The sequence below is a fragment of the Hyla sarda genome, unplaced genomic scaffold, assembly GCF_029499605.1.
Source record: "Hyla sarda isolate aHylSar1 unplaced genomic scaffold, aHylSar1.hap1 scaffold_555, whole genome shotgun sequence".
NCBI lineage: Eukaryota > Metazoa > Chordata > Amphibia > Anura > Hylidae > Hyla > Hyla sarda.
The window spans coordinates 156,107-176,383 of record NW_026610567.1 but is presented as its reverse complement, the minus strand read 5'-3'; the positions used below and the strand labels follow the sequence as shown (position 1 = coordinate 176,383).

Below are 20,277 nucleotides of genomic sequence, written 5' to 3'. Positions count from 1 at the left end.
GCATCCATCTAGAACCCTCAGAACTACAGTGCTATGATGTCACTCACTTCCACAGGCCTTGCAGAGTGTAAACAACAACAACCCAGCTTTGTTGTGTATGTAACCATAGGGATTTGTGATGTCACCTAGAACCTTCACAGCAGCGACAGCTTTATGAGGAGCATCAGCACTGCTCTGCCTGAGCAGAACCATCACCGCCATAGGTTGTCAAATAACCCGGATTTAACCCACACAGGTAAGTCCAATGGGGTGCAGGCATGTCCTCTATGCTTACAGCTTCCCGTGGGTGTTGGTTTGATACCGTTTGGGGACAGCCAAGGAGGCATCTGCAGGCAACAAAGGTAGGTGTGTGCTTGTGTGTGTGTTTCCTATGCAGATCCTAAGCCCAGTGTCACATGCAAGTAGGAGGAGTAAGAAGGGTTCCTGGCAAATCCGGGTTATGGATTGCATTTAAAAAGGCCCCGTGGGAGTGCAATGGGCCCCTGTCTTGCTGCTTAGCAATAATGGTATGGGTTTAGGTTCTGCTGTGTGTACTGGTGGTTGACTGCCCCCCAGCCCAGAGTGTGCATGGAAAATTGTCTGGCAGCCTCCCTGACAGCAAGCAGTGATAGTGCCCATGAAGGGGACCTTGTTGGGCCCGCCCCTTTCACGGTTATCGCTTCTCGGCCTTTTGGCTAAGATCAAGTGTAGTATCTGTTCTTATCAGTTTAATATCTGATACGTCCCCTATCTGGGGACCATATATTAAATGGATTTTTGAGAACGGGGGCCGATTTCGAAGCTTGCTTCCGTCGCCCTATGCATTGACCCGATATGGCAGTATCTTCGGGTACAGTGCACCACCCCCTTACAGGGTTAAAAAGAAAGATTCCTACTTTCATTGCTACCTGCTTGCTGGCTAGCCAGCTAGCCAGCCCTGTGGGCCTTGCTGCTGCAGCCAAAAAACAAAAGGTGGTGCTGCTGCTGCTGCTTCTGCTTGTGTCTGGCCGCTGTTGGAGCGTCCAGGCACAGGACTTCTGCTGCTGCTGACTAAATGGCCTCCTTAATTGGATCATTTGAGTAGCCAGCACACCTGTGCAGGTAGGGCATGACATGATAGGCAGCTGCCTTGATAGCGGGTGGGTGCTGAATGTTCCTAATTGACAAAATAAGATTAATGCTTATGAAGAAATATAAAATCTCATCCCTTCCCCAATATCGCGCCACACCCCTACCCCTTAATTCCCTGGTTGAACTTGATGGACATATGTCTTTTTTCGACCGTACTAACTATGTAACTATGTAACATAACATGGGGGGGGTCTCCTGGCTGTTCACACAGGTGTGTCATTGCTGTACATTGACCATGCATTGCTTCTGTGGTATTGCAAAGGCAAAGACAAATGCTTCCAGCCATCCATTGCACTAATGGATTGGTCATCAGCTGGCTGTCTATGTCCCGCATCAATATAGACCAAAGTACAGAGGGTTAGGCTATGCTATTGTGCACCTACCTGATGCATCAGAAGGTGCGAGGCCCTTGCTAAATTCTGTGCACAGACTTTGAGATCTATACTTTAGACTGTATCTAAACCTGCTCCAACATGGACTGACATTCTGGCCTACTTTCAGCCGATGCGACTTGTCTGTCGCTGAACAGTCGCTTTTTATGTATTCAGCACCTATGTATAATGTTGTAAAAATGCTCTAGAAGCTAAAGTCGCAGAAATGTCACACATATTTGGCCTGCAACTTTCTGTGCGACAAATTCAGACAGGAAAAATCAGTATAAATCCTTAGAAAATTATCCCCCAGTGTCTCCATCTGCTGGCGGTATTGAATAAGCATTGCTGCACTGATGGGGTATGCATTAGACGAAAAAAAAGAAGAAAAAGAAGAATAATACGCCCAGAAAAGAGGCGAAAAGGAGAAAAACGTAAAAAAACGTGAAAAAAAGTAAGAGGAAGAGAAGGGAAAAAAAGGTGGAAATGGGTTTAAAAGTGATTTCGGCGGAGAAATATATATATATATATATATATATATATATATATATATATATATACGCGCACACACACACATATATATAAACGTATTCTCCGTTGAGATATTGCAGCCGCTGCTGTGTCCAGGCCCAGGAGCCTTAGCACTGTGCTGTGATGTCACTCAATACCACTGACATCACTAGGTGTAAACAACATCTCTCCTTTGCTGTGTATGTGACTATGGAGCTGTTTGGTGATGTCGTCTATTATGGCCTTCATAGAAGCAACAGGAGATTGTTGCATCCATCTAGAACCCTCAGAACTACAGTGCTATGATGTCACTCACTTCCACAGGCCTTGCAGAGTGTAAACAACAACAACCCAGCTTTGTTGTGTATGTAACCATAGGGATTTGTGATGTCACCTAGAACCTTCACAGCAGCGACAGCTTTATGAGGAGCATCAGCACTGCTCTGCCTGAGCAGAACCATCACCGCCATAGGTTGTCAAATAACCCGGATTTAACCCACACAGGTAAGTCCAATGGGGTGCAGGCATGTCCTCTATGCTTACAGCTTCCCGTGGGTGTTGGTTTGATACCGTTTGGGGACAGCCAAGGAGGCATCTGCAGGCAACAAAGGTAGGTGTGTGCTTGTGTGTGTGTTTCCTATGCAGATCCTAAGCCCAGTGTCACATGCAAGTAGGAGGAGTAAGAAGGGTTCCTGGCAAATCCGGGTTATGGATTGCATTTAAAAAGGCCCCGTGGGAGTGCAATGGGCCCCTGTCTTGCTGCTTAGCAATAATGGTATGGGTTTAGGTTCTGCTGTGTGTACTGGTGGTTGACTGCCCCCCAGCCCAGAGTGTGCATGGAAAATTGTCTGGCAGCCTCCCTGACAGCAAGCAGTGATAGTGCCCATGAAGGGGACCTTGTTGGGCCCGCCCCTTTCACGGTTATCGCTTCTCGGCCTTTTGGCTAAGATCAAGTGTAGTATCTGTTCTTATCAGTTTAATATCTGATACGTCCCCTATCTGGGGACCATATATTAAATGGATTTTTGAGAACGGGGGCCGATTTCGAAGCTTGCTTCCGTCGCCCTATGCATTGACCCGATATGGCAGTATCTTCGGGTACAGTGCACCACCCCCTTACAGGGTTAAAAAGAAAGATTCCTACTTTCATTGCTACCTGCTTGCTGGCTAGCCAGCTAGCCAGCCCTGTGGGCCTTGCTGCTGCAGCCAAAAAACAAAAGGTGGTGCTGCTGCTGCTGCTTCTGCTTGTGTCTGGCCGCTGTTGGAGCGTCCAGGCACAGGACTTCTGCTGCTGCTGACTAAATGGCCTCCTTAATTGGATCATTTGAGTAGCCAGCACACCTGTGCAGGTAGGGCATGACATGATAGGCAGCTGCCTTGATAGCGGGTGGGTGCTGAATGTTCCTAATTGACAAAATAAGATTAATGCTTATGAAGAAATATAAAATCTCATCCCTTCCCCAATATCGCGCCACACCCCTACCCCTTAATTCCCTGGTTGAACTTGATGGACATATGTCTTTTTTCGACCGTACTAACTATGTAACTATGTAACATAACATGGGGGGGGTCTCCTGGCTGTTCACACAGGTGTGTCATTGCTGTACATTGACCATGCATTGCTTCTGTGGTATTGCAAAGGCAAAGACAAATGCTTCCAGCCATCCATTGCACTAATGGATTGGTCATCAGCTGGCTGTCTATGTCCCGCATCAATATAGACCAAAGTACAGAGGGTTAGGCTATGCTATTGTGCACCTACCTGATGCATCAGAAGGTGCGAGGCCCTTGCTAAATTCTGTGCACAGACTTTGAGATCTATACTTTAGACTGTATCTAAACCTGCTCCAACATGGACTGACATTCTGGCCTACTTTCAGCCGATGCGACTTGTCTGTCGCTGAACAGTCGCTTTTTATGTATTCAGCACCTATGTATAATGTTGTAAAAATGCTCTAGAAGCTAAAGTCGCAGAAATGTCACACATATTTGGCCTGCAACTTTCTGTGCGACAAATTCAGACAGGAAAAATCAGTATAAATCCTTAGAAAATTATCCCCCAGTGTCTCCATCTGCTGGCGGTATTGAATAAGCATTGCTGCACTGATGGGGTATGCATTAGACGAAAAAAAAGAAGAAAAAGAAGAATAATACGCCCAGAAAAGAGGCGAAAAGGAGAAAAACGTAAAAAAACGTGAAAAAAAAGTAAGAGGAAGAGAAGGGAAAAAAAGGTGGAAATGGGTTTAAAAGTGATTTCGGCGGAGAAATATATATATATATATATATATATATATATATACGCGCACACACACACATATATATAAACGTATTCTCCGTTGAGATATTGCAGCCGCTGCTGTGTCCAGGCCCAGGAGCCTTAGCACTGTGCTGTGATGTCACTCAATACCACTGACATCACTAGGTGTAAACAACATCTCTCCTTTGCTGTGTATGTGACTATGGAGCTGTTTGGTGATGTCGTCTATTACGGCCTTCATAGAAGCAACAGGAGATTGTTGCATCCATCTAGAACCCTCAGAACTACAGTGCTATGATGTCACTCACTTCCACAGGCCTTGCAGAGTGTAAACAACAACAACCCAGCTTTGTTGTGTATGTAACCATAGGGATTTGTGATGTCACCTAGAACCTTCACAGCAGCGACAGCTTTATGAGGAGCATCAGCACTGCTCTGCCTGAGCAGAACCATCACCGCCATAGGTTGTCAAATAACCCGGATTTAACCCACACAGGTAAGTCCAATGGGGTGCAGGCATGTCCTCTATGCTTACAGCTTCCCGTGGGTGTTGGTTTGATACCGTTTGGGGACAGCCAAGGAGGCATCTGCAGGCAACAAAGGTAGGTGTGTGCTTGTGTGTGTGTTTCCTATGCAGATCCTAAGCCCAGTGTCACATGCAAGTAGGAGGAGTAAGAAGGGTTCCTGGCAAATCCGGGTTATGGATTGCATTTAAAAAGGCCCCGTGGGAGTGCAATGGGCCCCTGTCTTGCTGCTTAGCAATAATGGTATGGGTTTAGGTTCTGCTGTGTGTACTGGTGGTTGACTGCCCCCCAGCCCAGAGTGTGCATGGAAAATTGTCTGGCAGCCTCCCTGACAGCAAGCAGTGATAGTGCCCATGAAGGGGACCTTGTTGGGCCCGCCCCTTTCACGGTTATCGCTTCTCGGCCTTTTGGCTAAGATCAAGTGTAGTATCTGTTCTTATCAGTTTAATATCTGATACGTCCCCTATCTGGGGACCATATATTAAATGGATTTTTGAGAACGGGGGCCGATTTCGAAGCGTGCTTCCGTCGCCCTATGCATTGACCCGATATGGCAGTATCTTCGGGTACAGTGCACCACCCCCTTACAGGGTTAAAAAGAAAGATTCCTACTTTCATTGCTACCTGCTTGCTGGCTAGCCAGCTAGCCAGCCCTGTGGGCCTTGCTGCTGCAGCCAAAAAACAAAAGGTGGTGCTGCTGCTGCTGCTTCTGCTTGTGTCTGGCCGCTGTTGGAGCGTCCAGGCACAGGACTTCTGCTGCTGCTGACTAAATGGCCTCCTTAATTGGATCATTTGAGTAGCCAGCACACCTGTGCAGGTAGGGCATGACATGATAGGCAGCTGCCTTGATAGCGGGTGGGTGCTGAATGTTCCTAATTGACAAAATAAGATTAATGCTTATGAAGAAATATAAAATCTCATCCCTTCCCCAATATCGCGCCACACCCCTACCCCTTAATTCCCTGGTTGAACTTGATGGACATATGTCTTTTTTCGACCGTACTAACTATGTAACTATGTAACATAACATGGGGGGGGTCTCCTGGCTGTTCACACAGGTGTGTCATTGCTGTACATTGACCATGCATTGCTTCTGTGGTATTGCAAAGGCAAAGACAAATGCTTCCAGCCATCCATTGCACTAATGGATTGGTCATCAGCTGGCTGTCTATGTCCCGCATCAATATAGACCAAAGTACAGAGGGTTAGGCTATGCTATTGTGCACCTACCTGATGCATCAGAAGGTGCGAGGCCCTTGCTAAATTCTGTGCACAGACTTTGAGATCTATACTTTAGACTGTATCTAAACCTGCTCCAACATGGACTGACATTCTGGCCTACTTTCAGCCGATGCGACTTGTCTGTCGCTGAACAGTCGCTTTTTATGTATTCAGCACCTATGTATAATGTTGTAAAAATGCTCTAGAAGCTAAAGTCGCAGAAATGTCACACATATTTGGCCTGCAACTTTCTGTGCGACAAATTCAGACAGGAAAAATCAGTATAAATCCTTAGAAAATTATCCCCCAGTGTCTCCATCTGCTGGCGGTATTGAATAAGCATTGCTGCACTGATGGGGTATGCATTAGACGAAAAAAAAGAAGAAAAAGAAGAATAATACGCCCAGAAAAGAGGCGAAAAGGAGAAAAACGTAAAAAAACGTGAAAAAAAAGTAAGAGGAAGAGAAGGGAAAAAAAGGTGGAAATGGGTTTAAAAGTGATTTCGGCGGAGAAATATATATATATATATATATATATATATATATATATATACGCGCACACACACACATATATATAAACGTATTCTCCGTTGAGATATTGCAGCCGCTGCTGTGTCCAGGCCCAGGAGCCTTAGCACTGTGCTGTGATGTCACTCAATACCACTGACATCACTAGGTGTAAACAACATCTCTCCTTTGCTGTGTATGTGACTATGGAGCTGTTTGGTGATGTCGTCTATTATGGCCTTCATAGAAGCAACAGGAGATTGTTGCATCCATCTAGAACCCTCAGAACTACAGTGCTATGATGTCACTCACTTCCACAGGCCTTGCAGAGTGTAAACAACAACAACCCAGCTTTGTTGTGTATGTAACCATAGGGATTTGTGATGTCACCTAGAACCTTCACAGCAGCGACAGCTTTATGAGGAGCATCAGCACTGCTCTGCCTGAGCAGAACCATCACCGCCATAGGTTGTCAAATAACCCGGATTTAACCCACACAGGTAAGTCCAATGGGGTGCAGGCATGTCCTCTATGCTTACAGCTTCCCGTGGGTGTTGGTTTGATACCGTTTGGGGACAGCCAAGGAGGCATCTGCAGGCAACAAAGGTAGGTGTGTGCTTGTGTGTGTGTTTCCTATGCAGATCCTAAGCCCAGTGTCACATGCAAGTAGGAGGAGTAAGAAGGGTTCCTGGCAAATCCGGGTTATGGATTGCATTTAAAAAGGCCCCGTGGGAGTGCAATGGGCCCCTGTCTTGCTGCTTAGCAATAATGGTATGGGTTTAGGTTCTGCTGTGTGTACTGGTGGTTGACTGCCCCCCAGCCCAGAGTGTGCATGGAAAATTGTCTGGCAGCCTCCCTGACAGCAAGCAGTGATAGTGCCCATGAAGGGGACCTTGTTGGGCCCGCCCCTTTCACGGTTATCGCTTCTCGGCCTTTTGGCTAAGATCAAGTGTAGTATCTGTTCTTATCAGTTTAATATCTGATACGTCCCCTATCTGGGGACCATATATTAAATGGATTTTTGAGAACGGGGGCCGATTTCGAAGCTTGCTTCCGTCACCCTATGCATTGACCCGATATGGCAGTATCTTCGGGTACAGTGCACCACCCCCTTACAGGGTTAAAAAGAAAGATTCCTACTTTCATTGCTACCTGCTTGCTGGCTAGCCAGCTAGCCAGCCCTGTGGGCCTTGCTGCTGCAGCCAAAAAACAAAAGGTGGTGCTGCTGCTGCTGCTTCTGCTTGTGTCTGGCCGCTGTTGGAGCGTCCAGGCACAGGACTTCTGCTGCTGCTGACTAAATGGCCTCCTTAATTGGATCATTTGAGTAGCCAGCACACCTGTGCAGGTAGGGCATGACATGATAGGCAGCTGCCTTGATAGCGGGTGGGTGCTGAATGTTCCTAATTGACAAAATAAGATTAATGCTTATGAAGAAATATAAAATCTCATCCCTTCCCCAATATCGCGCCACACCCCTACCCCTTAATTCCCTGGTTGAACTTGATGGACATATGTCTTTTTTCGACCGTACTAACTATGTAACTATGTAACATAACATGGGGGGGGTCTCCTGGCTGTTCACACAGGTGTGTCATTGCTGTACATTGACCATGCATTGCTTCTGTGGTATTGCAAAGGCAAAGACAAATGCTTCCAGCCATCCATTGCACTAATGGATTGGTCATCAGCTGGCTGTCTATGTCCCGCATCAATATAGACCAAAGTACAGAGGGTTAGGCTATGCTATTGTGCACCTACCTGATGCATCAGAAGGTGCGAGGCCCTTGCTAAATTCTGTGCACAGACTTTGAGATCTATACTTTAGACTGTATCTAAACCTGCTCCAACATGGACTGACATTCTGGCCTACTTTCAGCCGATGCGACTTGTCTGTCGCTGAACAGTCGCTTTTTATGTATTCAGCACCTATGTATAATGTTGTAAAAATGCTCTAGAAGCTAAAGTCGCAGAAATGTCACACATATTTGGCCTGCAACTTTCTGTGCGACAAATTCAGACAGGAAAAATCAGTATAAATCCTTAGAAAATTATCCCCCAGTGTCTCCATCTGCTGGCGGTATTGAATAAGCATTGCTGCACTGATGGGGTATGCATTAGACGAAAAAAAAGAAGAAAAAGAAGAATAATACGCCCAGAAAAGAGGCGAAAAGGAGAAAAACGTAAAAAAACGTGAAAAAAAAGTAAGAGGAAGAGAAGGGAAAAAAAGGTGGAAATGGGTTTAAAAGTGATTTCGGCGGAGAAATATATATATATATATATATATATATATATATATATATATATACGCGCACACACACACATATATATAAACGTATTCTCCGTTGAGATATTGCAGCCGCTGCTGTGTCCAGGCCCAGGAGCCTTAGCACTGTGCTGTGATGTCACTCAATACCACTGACATCACTAGGTGTAAACAACATCTCTCCTTTGCTGTGTATGTGACTATGGAGCTGTTTGGTGATGTCGTCTATTATGGCCTTCATAGAAGCAACAGGAGATTGTTGCATCCATCTAGAACCCTCAGAACTACAGTGCTATGATGTCACTCACTTCCACAGGCCTTGCAGAGTGTAAACAACAACAACCCAGCTTTGTTGTGTATGTAACCATAGGGATTTGTGATGTCACCTAGAACCTTCACAGCAGCGACAGCTTTATGAGGAGCATCAGCACTGCTCTGCCTGAGCAGAACCATCACCGCCATAGGTTGTCAAATAACCCGGATTTAACCCACACAGGTAAGTCCAATGGGGTGCAGGCATGTCCTCTATGCTTACAGCTTCCCGTGGGTGTTGGTTTGATACCGTTTGGGGACAGCCAAGGAGGCATCTGCAGGCAACAAAGGTAGGTGTGTGCTTGTGTGTGTGTTTCCTATGCAGATCCTAAGCCCAGTGTCACATGCAAGTAGGAGGAGTAAGAAGGGTTCCTGGCAAATCCGGGTTATGGATTGCATTTAAAAAGGCCCCGTGGGAGTGCAATGGGCCCCTGTCTTGCTGCTTAGCAATAATGGTATGGGTTTAGGTTCTGCTGTGTGTACTGGTGGTTGACTGCCCCCCAGCCCAGAGTGTGCATGGAAAATTGTCTGGCAGCCTCCCTGACAGCAAGCAGTGATAGTGCCCATGAAGGGGACCTTGTTGGGCCCGCCCCTTTCACGGTTATCGCTTCTCGGCCTTTTGGCTAAGATCAAGTGTAGTATCTGTTCTTATCAGTTTAATATCTGATACGTCCCCTATCTGGGGACCATATATTAAATGGATTTTTGAGAACGGGGGCCGATTTCGAAGCTTGCTTCCGTCACCCTATGCATTGACCCGATATGGCAGTATCTTCGGGTACAGTGCACCACCCCCTTACAGGGTTAAAAAGAAAGATTCCTACTTTCATTGCTACCTGCTTGCTGGCTAGCCAGCTAGCCAGCCCTGTGGGCCTTGCTGCTGCAGCCAAAAAACAAAAGGTGGTGCTGCTGCTGCTGCTTCTGCTTGTGTCTGGCCGCTGTTGGAGCGTCCAGGCACAGGACTTCTGCTGCTGCTGACTAAATGGCCTCCTTAATTGGATCATTTGAGTAGCCAGCACACCTGTGCAGGTAGGGCATGACATGATAGGCAGCTGCCTTGATAGCGGGTGGGTGCTGAATGTTCCTAATTGACAAAATAAGATTAATGCTTATGAAGAAATATAAAATCTCATCCCTTCCCCAATATCGCGCCACACCCCTACCCCTTAATTCCCTGGTTGAACTTGATGGACATATGTCTTTTTTCGACCGTACTAACTATGTAACTATGTAACATAACATGGGGGGGGTCTCCTGGCTGTTCACACAGGTGTGTCATTGCTGTACATTGACCATGCATTGCTTCTGTGGTATTGCAAAGGCAAAGACAAATGCTTCCAGCCATCCATTGCACTAATGGATTGGTCATCAGCTGGCTGTCTATGTCCCGCATCAATATAGACCAAAGTACAGAGGGTTAGGCTATGCTATTGTGCACCTACCTGATGCATCAGAAGGTGCGAGGCCCTTGCTAAATTCTGTGCACAGACTTTGAGATCTATACTTTAGACTGTATCTAAACCTGCTCCAACATGGACTGACATTCTGGCCTACTTTCAGCCGATGCGACTTGTCTGTCGCTGAACAGTCGCTTTTTATGTATTCAGCACCTATGTATAATGTTGTAAAAATGCTCTAGAAGCTAAAGTCGCAGAAATGTCACACATATTTGGCCTGCAACTTTCTGTGCGACAAATTCAGACAGGAAAAATCAGTATAAATCCTTAGAAAATTATCCCCCAGTGTCTCCATCTGCTGGCGGTATTGAATAAGCATTGCTGCACTGATGGGGTATGCATTAGACGAAAAAAAAGAAGAAAAAGAAGAATAATACGCCCAGAAAAGAGGCGAAAAGGAGAAAAACGTAAAAAAACTTGAAAAAAAAGTAAGAGGAAGAGAAGGGAAAAAAAGGTGGAAATGGGTTTAAAAGTGATTTCGGCGGAGAAATATATATATATATATATATATATATATATATATATATACGCGCACACACACACATATATATAAACGTATTCTCCGTTGAGATATTGCAGCCGCTGCTGTGTCCAGGCCCAGGAGCCTTAGCACTGTGCTGTGATGTCACTCAATACCACTGACATCACTAGGTGTAAACAACATCTCTCCTTTGCTGTGTATGTGACTATGGAGCTGTTTGGTGATGTCGTCTATTATGGCCTTCATAGAAGCAACAGGAGATTGTTGCATCCATCTAGAACCCTCAGAACTACAGTGCTATGATGTCACTCACTTCCACAGGCCTTGCAGAGTGTAAACAACAACAACCCAGCTTTGTTGTGTATGTAACCATAGGGATTTGTGATGTCACCTAGAACCTTCACAGCAGCGACAGCTTTATGAGGAGCATCAGCACTGCTCTGCCTGAGCAGAACCATCACCGCCATAGGTTGTCAAATAACCCGGATTTAACCCACACAGGTAAGTCCAATGGGGTGCAGGCATGTCCTCTATGCTTACAGCTTCCCGTGGGTGTTGGTTTGATACCGTTTGGGGACAGCCAAGGAGGCATCTGCAGGCAACAAAGGTAGGTGTGTGCTTGTGTGTGTGTTTCCTATGCAGATCCTAAGCCCAGTGTCACATGCAAGTAGGAGGAGTAAGAAGGGTTCCTGGCAAATCCGGGTTATGGATTGCATTTAAAAAGGCCCCGTGGGAGTGCAATGGGCCCCTGTCTTGCTGCTTAGCAATAATGGTATGGGTTTAGGTTCTGCTGTGTGTACTGGTGGTTGACTGCCCCCCAGCCCAGAGTGTGCATGGAAAATTGTCTGGCAGCCTCCCTGACAGCAAGCAGTGATAGTGCCCATGAAGGGGACCTTGTTGGGCCCGCCCCTTTCACGGTTATCGCTTCTCGGCCTTTTGGCTAAGATCAAGTGTAGTATCTGTTCTTATCAGTTTAATATCTGATACGTCCCCTATCTGGGGACCATATATTAAATGGATTTTTGAGAACGGGGGCCGATTTCGAAGCTTGCTTCCGTCGCCCTATGCATTGACCCGATATGGCAGTATCTTCGGGTACAGTGCACCACCCCCTTACAGGGTTAAAAAGAAAGATTCCTACTTTCATTGCTACCTGCTTGCTGGCTAGCCAGCTAGCCAGCCCTGTGGGCCTTGCTGCTGCAGCCAAAAAACAAAAGGTGGTGCTGCTGCTGCTGCTTCTGCTTGTGTCTGGCCGCTGTTGGAGCGTCCAGGCACAGGACTTCTGCTGCTGCTGACTAAATGGCCTCCTTAATTGGATCATTTGAGTAGCCAGCACACCTGTGCAGGTAGGGCATGACATGATAGGCAGCTGCCTTGATAGCGGGTGGGTGCTGAATGTTCCTAATTGACAAAATAAGATTAATGCTTATGAAGAAATATAAAATCTCATCCCTTCCCCAATATCGCGCCACACCCCTACCCCTTAATTCCCTGGTTGAACTTGATGGACATATGTCTTTTTTCGACCGTACTAACTATGTAACTATGTAACATAACATGGGGGGGGTCTCCTGGCTGTTCACACAGGTGTGTCATTGCTGTACATTGACCATGCATTGCTTCTGTGGTATTGCAAAGGCAAAGACAAATGCTTCCAGCCATCCATTGCACTAATGGATTGGTCATCAGCTGGCTGTCTATGTCCCGCATCAATATAGACCAAAGTACAGAGGGTTAGGCTATGCTATTGTGCACCTACCTGATGCATCAGAAGGTGCGAGGCCCTTGCTAAATTCTGTGCACAGACTTTGAGATCTATACTTTAGACTGTATCTAAACCTGCTCCAACATGGACTGACATTCTGGCCTACTTTCAGCCGATGCGACTTGTCTGTCGCTGAACAGTCGCTTTTTATGTATTCAGCACCTATGTATAATGTTGTAAAAATGCTCTAGAAGCTAAAGTCGCAGAAATGTCACACATATTTGGCCTGCAACTTTCTGTGCGACAAATTCAGACAGGAAAAATCAGTATAAATCCTTAGAAAATTATCCCCCAGTGTCTCCATCTGCTGGCGGTATTGAATAAGCATTGCTGCACTGATGGGGTATGCATTAGACGAAAAAAAAGAAGAAAAAGAAGAATAATACGCCCAGAAAAGAGGCGAAAAGGAGAAAAACGTAAAAAAACGTGAAAAAAAAGTAAGAGGAAGAGAAGGGAAAAAAAGGTGGAAATGGGTTTAAAAGTGATTTCGGCGGAGAAATATATATATATATATATATATATATATATATATATATATATATACGCGCACACACACACATATATATAAACGTATTCTCCGTTGAGATATTGCAGCCGCTGCTGTGTCCAGGCCCAGGAGCCTTAGCACTGTGCTGTGATGTCACTCAATACCACTGACATCACTAGGTGTAAACAACATCTCTCCTTTGCTGTGTATGTGACTATGGAGCTGTTTGGTGATGTCGTCTATTATGGCCTTCATAGAAGCAACAGGAGATTGTTGCATCCATCTAGAACCCTCAGAACTACAGTGCTATGATGTCACTCACTTCCACAGGCCTTGCAGAGTGTAAACAACAACAACCCAGCTTTGTTGTGTATGTAACCATAGGGATTTGTGATGTCACCTAGAACCTTCACAGCAGCGACAGCTTTATGAGGAGCATCAGCACTGCTCTGCCTGAGCAGAACCATCACCGCCATAGGTTGTCAAATAACCCGGATTTAACCCACACAGGTAAGTCCAATGGGGTGCAGGCATGTCCTCTATGCTTACAGCTTCCCGTGGGTGTTGGTTTGATACCGTTTGGGGACAGCCAAGGAGGCATCTGCAGGCAACAAAGGTAGGTGTGTGCTTGTGTGTGTGTTTCCTATGCAGATCCTAAGCCCAGTGTCACATGCAAGTAGGAGGAGTAAGAAGGGTTCCTGGCAAATCCGGGTTATGGATTGCATTTAAAAAGGCCCCGTGGGAGTGCAATGGGCCCCTGTCTTGCTGCTTAGCAATAATGGTATGGGTTTAGGTTCTGCTGTGTGTACTGGTGGTTGACTGCCCCCCAGCCCAGAGTGTGCATGGAAAATTGTCTGGCAGCCTCCCTGACAGCAAGCAGTGATAGTGCCCATGAAGGGGACCTTGTTGGGCCCGCCCCTTTCACGGTTATCGCTTCTCGGCCTTTTGGCTAAGATCAAGTGTAGTATCTGTTCTTATCAGTTTAATATCTGATACGTCCCCTATCTGGGGACCATATATTAAATGGATTTTTGAGAACGGGGGCCGATTTCGAAGCTTGCTTCCGTCGCCCTATGCATTGACCCGATATGGCAGTATCTTCGGGTACAGTGCACCACCCCCTTACAGGGTTAAAAAGAAAGATTCCTACTTTCATTGCTACCTGCTTGCTGGCTAGCCAGCTAGCCAGCCCTGTGGGCCTTGCTGCTGCAGCCAAAAAACAAAAGGTGGTGCTGCTGCTGCTGCTTCTGCTTGTGTCTGGCCGCTGTTGGAGCGTCCAGGCACAGGACTTCTGCTGCTGCTGACTAAATGGCCTCCTTAATTGGATCATTTGAGTAGCCAGCACACCTGTGCAGGTAGGGCATGACATGATAGGCAGCTGCCTTGATAGCGGGTGGGTGCTGAATGTTCCTAATTGACAAAATAAGATTAATGCTTATGAAGAAATATAAAATCTCATCCCTTCCCCAATATCGCGCCACACCCCTACCCCTTAATTCCCTGGTTGAACTTGATGGACATATGTCTTTTTTCGACCGTACTAACTATGTAACTATGTAACATAACATGGGGGGGGTCTCCTGGCTGTTCACACAGGTGTGTCATTGCTGTACATTGACCATGCATTGCTTCTGTGGTATTGCAAAGGCAAAGACAAATGCTTCCAGCCATCCATTGCACTAATGGATTGGTCATCAGCTGGCTGTCTATGTCCCGCATCAATATAGACCAAAGTACAGAGGGTTAGGCTATGCTATTGTGCACCTACCTGATGCATCAGAAGGTGCGAGGCCCTTGCTAAATTCTGTGCACAGACTTTGAGATCTATACTTTAGACTGTATCTAAACCTGCTCCAACATGGACTGACATTCTGGCCTACTTTCAGCCGATGCGACTTGTCTGTCGCTGAACAGTCGCTTTTTATGTATTCAGCACCTATGTATAATGTTGTAAAAATGCTCTAGAAGCTAAAGTCGCAGAAATGTCACACATATTTGGCCTGCAACTTTCTGTGCGACAAATTCAGACAGGAAAAATCAGTATAAATCCTTAGAAAATTATCCCCCAGTGTCTCCATCTGCTGGCGGTATTGAATAAGCATTGCTGCACTGATGGGGTATGCATTAGACGAAAAAAAAGAAGAAAAAGAAGAATAATACGCCCAGAAAAGAGGCGAAAAGGAGAAAAACGTAAAAAAACGTGAAAAAAAAGTAAGAGGAAGAGAAGGGAAAAAAAGGTGGAAATGGGTTTAAAAGTGATTTCGGCGGAGAAATATATATATATATATATATATATATATATATATATATATATATACGCGCACACACACACATATATATAAACGTATTCTCCGTTGAGATATTGCAGCCGCTGCTGTGTCCAGGCCCAGGAGCCTTAGCACTTTGCTGTGATGTCACTCAATACCACTGACATCACTAGGTGTAAACAACATCTCTCCTTTGCTGTGTATGTGACTATGGAGCTGTTTGGTGATGTCGTCTATTATGGCCTTCATAGAAGCAACAGGAGATTGTTGCATCCATCTAGAACCCTCAGAACTACAGTGCTATGATGTCACTCACTTCCACAGGCCTTGCAGAGTGTAAACAACAACAACCCAGCTTTGTTGTGTATGTAACCATAGGGATTTGTGATGTCACCTAGAACCTTCACAGCAGCGACAGCTTTATGAGGAGCATCAGCACTGCTCTGCCTGAGCAGAACCATCACCGCCATAGGTTGTCAAATAACCCGGATTTAACCCACACAGGTAAGTCCAATGGGGTGCAGGCATGTCCTCTATGCTTACAGCTTCCCGTGGGTGTTGGTTTGATACCGTTTGGGGACAGCCAAGGAGGCATCTGCAGGCAACAAAGGTAGGTGTGTGCTTGTGTGTGTGTTTCCTATGCAGATCCTAAGCCCAGTGTCACATGCAAGTAGGAGGAGTAAGAAGGGTTCCTGGCAAATCCGGGTTATGGATTGCATTTAAAAAGGCCCCGTGGGAGTGCAATGGGCCCCTGTCTTGCTGCTTAGCAATAATGGTATGGGTTTAGGTTCTGCTGTGTGTACTGGTGGTTGACTGCCCCCCAGCCCAGAGTGTGCATGGAAAATTGTCTGGCAGCCTCCCTGACAGCAAGCAGTGATAGTGCCCATGAAGGGGACCTTGTTGGGCCCGCCCCTTTCACGGTTATCGCTTCTCGGCCTTTTGGCTAAGATCAAGTGTAGTATCTGTTCTTATCAGTTTAATATCTGATACGTCCCCTATCTGGGGACCATATATTAAATGGATTTTTGAGAACGGGGGCCGGTTTCGAAGCTTGCTTCCGTCGCCCTATGCATTGACCCGATATGGCAGTATCTTCGGGTACAGTGCACCACCCCCTTACAGGGTTAAAAAGAAAGATTCCTACTTTCATTGCTACCTGCTTGCTGGCTAGCCAGCTAGCCAGCCCTGTGGGCCTTGCTGCTGCAGCCAAAAAACAAAAGGTGGTGCTGCTGCTGCTGCTTCTGCTTGTGTCTGGCCGCTGTTGGAGCGTCCAGGCACAGGACTTCTGCTGCTGCTGACTAAATGGCCTCCTTAATTGGATCATTTGAGTAGCCAGCACACCTGTGCAGGTAGGGCATGACATGATAGGCAGCTGCCTTGATAGCGGGTGGGTGCTGAATGTTCCTAATTGACAAAATAAGATTAATGCTTATGAAGAAATATAAAATCTCATCCCTTCCCCAATATCGCGCCACACCCCTACCCCTTAATTCCCTGGTTGAACTTGATGGACATATGTCTTTTTTCGACCGTACTAACTATGTAACTATGTAACATAACATGGGGGGGGTCTCCTGGCTGTTCACACAGGTGTGTCATTGCTGTACATTGACCATGCATTGCTTCTGTGGTATTGCAAAGGCAAAGACAAATGCTTCCAGCCATCCATTGCACTAATGGATTGGTCATCAGCTGGCTGTCTATGTCCCGCATCAATATAGACCAAAGTACAGAGGGTTAGGCTATGCTATTGTGCACCTACCTGATGCATCAGAAGGTGCGAGGCCCTTGCTAAATTCTGTGCACAGACTTTGAGATCTATACTTTAGACTGTATCTAAACCTGCTCCAACATGGACTGACATTCTGGCCTACTTTCAGCCGATGCGACTTGTCTGTCGCTGAACAGTCGCTTTTTATGTATTCAGCACCTATGTATAATGTTGTAAAAATGCTCTAGAAGCTAAAGTCGCAGAAATGTCACACATATTTGGCCTGCAACTTTCTGTGCGACAAATTCAGACAGGAAAAATCAGTATAAATCCTTAGAAAATTATCCCCCAGTGTCTCCATCTGCTGGCGGTATTGAATAAGCATTGCTGCACTGATGGGGTATGCATTAGACGAAAAAAAAGAAGAAAAAGAAGAATAATACGCCCAGAAAAGAGGCGAAAAGGAGAAAAACGTAAAAAAACGTGAAAAAAAAGTAAGAGGAAGAGAAGGGAAAAAAAGGTGGAAATGGGTTTAAAAGTGATTTCGGCGGAGAAATATATATATATATATATATATATATATATATATATATATATATACGCGCACACACACACATATATATAAACGTATTCTCCGTTGAGATATTGCAGCCGCTGCTGTGTCCAGGCCCAGGAGCCTTAGCACTGTGCTGTGATGTCACTCAATACCACTGACATCACTAGGTGTAAACAACATCTCTCCTTTGCTGTGTATGTGACTATGGAGCTGTTTGGTGATGTCGTCTATTATGGCCTTCATAGAAGCAACAGGAGATTGTTGCATCCATCTAGAACCCTCAGAACTACAGTGCTATGATGTCACTCACTTCCACAGGCCTTGCAGAGTGTAAACAACAACAACCCAGCTTTGTTGTGTATGTAACCATAGGGATTTGTGATGTCACCTAGAACCTTCACAGCAGCGACAGCTTTATGAGGAGCATCAGCACTGCTCTGCCTGAGCAGAACCATCACCGCCATAGGTTGTCAAATAACCCGGATTTAACCCACACAGGTAAGTCCAATGGGGTGCAGGCATGTCCTCTATGCTTACAGCTTCCCGTGGGTGTTGGTTTGATACCGTTTGGGGACAGCCAAGGAGGCATCTGCAGGCAACAAAGGTAGGTGTGTGCTTGTGTGTGTGTTTCCTATGCAGATCCTAAGCCCAGTGTCACATGCAAGTAGGAGGAGTAAGAAGGGTTCCTGGCAAATCCGGGTTATGGATTGCATTTAAAAAGGCCCCGTGGGAGTGCAATGGGCCCCTGTCTTGCTGCTTAGCAATAATGGTATGGGTTTAGGTTCTGCTGTGTGTACTGGTGGTTGACTGCCCCCCAGCCCAGAGTGTGCATGGAAAATTGTCTGGCAGCCTCCCTGACAGCAAGCAGTGATAGTGCCCATGAAGGGGACCTTGTTGGGCCCGCCCCTTTCACGGTTATCGCTTCTCGGCCTTTTGGCTAAGATCAAGTGTAGTATCTGTTCTTATCAGTTTAATATCTGATACGTCCCCTATCTGGGGACCATATATTAAATGGATTTTTGAGAACGGGGGCCGATTTCGAAGCTTGCTTCCGTCGCCCTATGCATTGACCCGATATGGCAGTATCTTCGGGTACAGTGCACCACCCCCTTACAGGGTTAAAAAGAAAGATTCCTACTTTCATTGCTACCTGCTTGCTGGCTAGCCAGCTAGCCAGCCCTGTGGGCCTTGCTGCTGCAGCCAAAAAACAAAAGGTGGTGCTGCTGCTGCTGCTTCTGCTTGTGTCTGGCCGCTGTTGGAGCGTCCAGGCACAGGACTTCTGCTGCTGCTGACTAAATGGCCTCCTTAATTGGATCATTTGAGTAGCCAGCACACCTGTGCAGGTAGGGCATGACATGATAGGCAGCTGCCTTGATAGCGGGTGGGTGCTGAATGTTCCTAATTGACAAAATAAGATTAATGCTTATGAAGAAATATAAAATCTCATCCCTTCCCCAATATCGCGCCACACCCCTACCCCTTAATTCCCTGGTTGAACTTGATGGACATATGTCTTTTTTCGACCGTACTAACTATGTAACTATGTAACATAACATGGGGGGGGTCTCCTGGCTGTTCACACAGGTGTGTCATTGCTGTACATTGACCATGCATTGCTTCTGTGGTATTGCAAAGGCAAAGACAAATGCTTCCAGCCATCCATTGCACTAATGGATTGGTCATCAGCTGGCTGTCTATGTCCCGCATCAATATAGACCAAAGTACAGAGGGTTAGGCTATGCTATTGTGCACCTACCTGATGCATCAGAAGGTGCGAGGCCCTTGCTAAATTCTGTGCACAGACTTTGAGATCTATACTTTAGACTGTATCTAAACCTGCTCCAACATGGACTGACATTCTGGCCTACTTTCAGCCGATGCGACTTGTCTGTCGCTGAACAGTCGCTTTTTATGTATTCAGCACCTATGTATAATGTTGTAAAAATGCTCTAGAAGCTAAAGTCGCAGAAATGTCACACATATTTGGCCTGCAACTTTCTGTGCGACAAATTCAGACAGGAAAAATCAGTATAAATCCTTAGAAAATTATCCCCCAGTGTCTCCATCTGCTGGCGGTATTGAATAAGCATTGCTGCACTGATGGGGTATGCATTAGACGAAAAAAAAGAAGAAAAAGAAGAATAATACGCCCAGAAAAGAGGCGAAAAGGAGAAAAACGTAAAAAAACGTGAAAAAAAAGTAAGAGGAAGAGAAGGGAAAAAAAGGTGGAAATGGGTTTAAAAGTGATTTCGGCGGAGAAATATATATATATATATATATATATATATATATATATATATACGCGCACACACACACATATATATAAACGTATTCTCCGTTGAGATATTGCAGCCGCTGCTGTGTCCAGGCCCAGGAGCCTTAGCACTGTGCTGTGATGTCACTCAATACCACTGACATCACTAGGTGTAAACAACATCTCTCCTTTGCTGTGTATGTGACTATGGAGCTGTTTGGTGAT

At 45.9% G+C, this 20,277-nt stretch overlaps 9 non-coding genes across 9 annotated transcripts; all 9 read left to right on the top strand.

Annotated features, from left to right (window-relative positions):
- Positions 1-654: 654 nt before the first annotated feature.
- Positions 655-845, top strand: LOC130339829 (U2 spliceosomal RNA). The gene has a single exon (XR_008880080.1). It is a non-coding gene; the product is annotated as a U2 spliceosomal RNA (small nuclear RNA).
- A 2,069-nt stretch (positions 846-2,914) lies between these two features.
- Positions 2,915-3,105, top strand: LOC130339826 (U2 spliceosomal RNA). Its single transcript, XR_008880078.1, has one exon. It is a non-coding gene; the product is annotated as a U2 spliceosomal RNA (small nuclear RNA).
- A 2,058-nt stretch (positions 3,106-5,163) lies between these two features.
- Positions 5,164-5,354, top strand: LOC130339853 (U2 spliceosomal RNA). Its single transcript, XR_008880102.1, has one exon. It is a non-coding gene; the product is annotated as a U2 spliceosomal RNA (small nuclear RNA).
- A 2,064-nt stretch (positions 5,355-7,418) lies between these two features.
- Positions 7,419-7,609, top strand: LOC130339851 (U2 spliceosomal RNA). The gene has a single exon (XR_008880100.1). It is a non-coding gene; the product is annotated as a U2 spliceosomal RNA (small nuclear RNA).
- Positions 7,610-9,677: 2,068 nt separating this feature from the next.
- On the top strand, positions 9,678-9,868 carry LOC130339849 (U2 spliceosomal RNA). The gene has a single exon (XR_008880099.1). It is a non-coding gene; the product is annotated as a U2 spliceosomal RNA (small nuclear RNA).
- Positions 9,869-11,932: 2,064 nt separating this feature from the next.
- Positions 11,933-12,123, top strand: LOC130339825 (U2 spliceosomal RNA). Its single transcript, XR_008880077.1, has one exon. It is a non-coding gene; the product is annotated as a U2 spliceosomal RNA (small nuclear RNA).
- A 2,070-nt stretch (positions 12,124-14,193) lies between these two features.
- Positions 14,194-14,384, top strand: LOC130339824 (U2 spliceosomal RNA). Its single transcript, XR_008880076.1, has one exon. It is a non-coding gene; the product is annotated as a U2 spliceosomal RNA (small nuclear RNA).
- Positions 14,385-16,454: 2,070 nt separating this feature from the next.
- Positions 16,455-16,645, top strand: LOC130339848 (U2 spliceosomal RNA). Its single transcript, XR_008880098.1, has one exon. It is a non-coding gene; the product is annotated as a U2 spliceosomal RNA (small nuclear RNA).
- A 2,070-nt stretch (positions 16,646-18,715) lies between these two features.
- LOC130339823 (U2 spliceosomal RNA) lies at positions 18,716-18,906 on the top strand. The gene has a single exon (XR_008880075.1). It is a non-coding gene; the product is annotated as a U2 spliceosomal RNA (small nuclear RNA).
- Positions 18,907-20,277: the final 1,371 nt, after the last annotated feature.